This window comes from Chiloscyllium plagiosum, chromosome 8 (assembly GCF_004010195.1).
Source record: "Chiloscyllium plagiosum isolate BGI_BamShark_2017 chromosome 8, ASM401019v2, whole genome shotgun sequence".
NCBI classification, from domain to species: domain Eukaryota; kingdom Metazoa; phylum Chordata; class Chondrichthyes; order Orectolobiformes; family Hemiscylliidae; genus Chiloscyllium; species Chiloscyllium plagiosum.
The window spans coordinates 106,147,782-106,150,521 of NC_057717.1; positions in this window are offsets into that span (position 1 = coordinate 106,147,782).

The following is a 2,740-nucleotide window of genomic DNA, read 5'->3' on the forward strand; positions in this document are numbered from 1 at the left end:
ATCATTAATTACTGTTCTTACTGTCCACCTACCTTTGGCTCACTGTAGAAAATTTAGTCTGTGATAGCAAAATAGTCAATGTGATCCTTGTGATTCATGTTGTCTTGCTAAATCAGATACATCTGGTTCAATTTTTGTCAAAAGCAATCTCAGGTCACCACGCTGAACAACATCCATGCGATTGCGGGTCTTATCTTGTATTCTGACAACGATACTGAATCCTTTCTCAACCAAATAAGAGGTAGGAAATGATAGTGCAAACCGCTTTGCCTCTTCGCTTAATAGCAGGAAACGACATCGGGTGGCATCTTGAATCCAAAACAGGGGCTCACCCATTTGTGAAAACCGAATTTTCATTGCAGTGTCATTTTGGAGCTCTATCATTTCTTCCTGAAGGCGAATATCCATTTCTTCTGTGCATGAGATAAAGGGGTCAGTCAGCCATGTAGGGATCTCCATCTCGATAAGATCTGCAAATCGTATTTTCATATCATCCTGCAGTACACGAGTGTGAGCTGAGTAGATAAGTAATTGATCATCACTAACATCCTCCGCGATATTGTTTAAACTCTGGAACTGGTAAAACTCACGGCGACTGATACTCTGATGAAAGAGATCAAGTTTTGTAATAAAGGATGTATCAGCATTCCTTGCTTTTATGAAACTCACATTACCTCCTTGTATCTGCATGATTAGCGAATTATACTTATCGAATATATCCGCGAGATATGCACAGTCGTGTTTTACAGTTTCGGCTTTCATACAAAGGTTTTCATTATTTCTGTGTAGGAATTCGATGATAGGATCAAACCAGTTCATGGAAACGATTGAGGCATTTTCCTTTCGAGAGCTATCTCACTTGTGTGTAGCAGTAATTGCAGAAATTCACCTTCATTATCTTTACAGAGTTGGCGGAGAAGTCGTTCATTCAGAGCATGTCTATATAATTTACCACATCTATCACCACTTGTAGAGAGCTTCACTAAGTTTTTTTGCAGCCAGATGCTGCCGATGGATAATGCAGTGTACTGTGAAAACAACATGTGGCACTTCTCTCTTTAATAATGCGACAAATCCCTGATGTTGGCCAGTCATAGCACGTGTGCCATCCGTAGCACAAGCAACAATGTTTTTGAGGGAACAGATTGTTTATCAAAATAATCCTTGATGCAGTCGAAGATAGTCTTACCTTTGGATCTGTCGGTAGATCCAGAGCAAAACGTAATTTTTCTCGTATTTCATTTTTGTTGATGAAACGTACGTACCCCAAAAGTAAAGCTTGATTTCCGCATATAGTACTTTCATCAATTTGTAAGGTGATTTCTTTCGATATCAAAAGGAACATAATTTATCCTCAACATTTGAGGCCATTTCATTGATGTGCCTTCTTATGGAATCATTGCTAAGAGGAATCCGCTTGACAGTCATCGATGGTTCCTAACGTAGCACGGTTAGTAATACTTCGGCAATAGCTGGAAGCACCAACGATTCACCCACTGAAAGAGGTTTACCACATTTTGCAATTAGCTTCGCTATGTTGTATGATACCACAAGGCCATCCACATTTGTGGCTCCCATCTTTGAAAAAGCAGTGGAAATCGGTCGCTGATTGAATTTCTTCTTTAATGTTTGAAAATATGCCAAATCTTTGTCCTTTTTGTCACTGTGTTTCTTTTTCAAATGTTTAATAAGACGGGAAGGCTTCATGGCCTCGTTGGAAAAACTTTGTTCACAGAGCAAGCACAGTGGTAACTGCTTATTAGATGGAGATTGAATAAAGCCATATTGCAAATAGTCCATGCTATTCTGCCTGCATTTTTTCTTACTCAATGAGGCCATTTTTACACTCACTCGAATACCCTGATGGAATCAATAGTATTATCTTATCACGATAATTTTAAGATGCTCAGGCAAGTGGCAAAATTTGATTGGCTAATTAGCTGTAATGTGTATTCATTCTACCACCTGGTAAAACAGTTGAAAAACTGCGTTTCGTCTTCCTAGAAGCGACACGAGTTAGGTGATATTGATCTCGGCAGTAGAATCAATGCCAACTGCGAACGAGTTCAAATAGTTTACCATTCACAGAGAAGACTATCAATAATAGCGCAGCAACCAATCAGAGTGCATGCCTCCATGGGTGCAGGGAAAATAACAGACTCGTGTTATGCGACTATCCATCTGCACACAGCGATGTCCTTCAAGGTAATTGGTAAGCTCTCTACAAAGTCGTTCAGTGCCCACTTTGACTTCAACGCCCACCGAAGAAGGCAAATGCTCCTCAGGGGGCGCTTCCACCACTGTTGAGAAACACTGATCTACACAATCACTTTTCATAACAAAGATATTTATATTACTTAGCATTTATTTTCAAGATCATGATGCAAAAGTGTGTTAAAGTTTATTCGTTATGCTGTCACTATTCCATGTAGCATACACTTTATCCACAGCAAAGCCTCGATAAGTAGCAACACAATTAAATGATCAAATAATTTTATGTTTAGTCGAGGATCTTAAAATACTTGATAATGCTGAGAAAGTCTAAATGGAGGTAAATGATTATGTTGCATTCTTCAAAGAGGTAGGAATACCATTGTTTGTGTATCCATTTGTTCACCTGATATTTATGGGCCTATGTATGTAAAATGAGTCTGAATGTTTGCCTACAGAATCACAGTTAAGTATTACACGGTTTCAGATATCCTGAGGCTGACATATATCCTATAAGTGCAAGTCATTT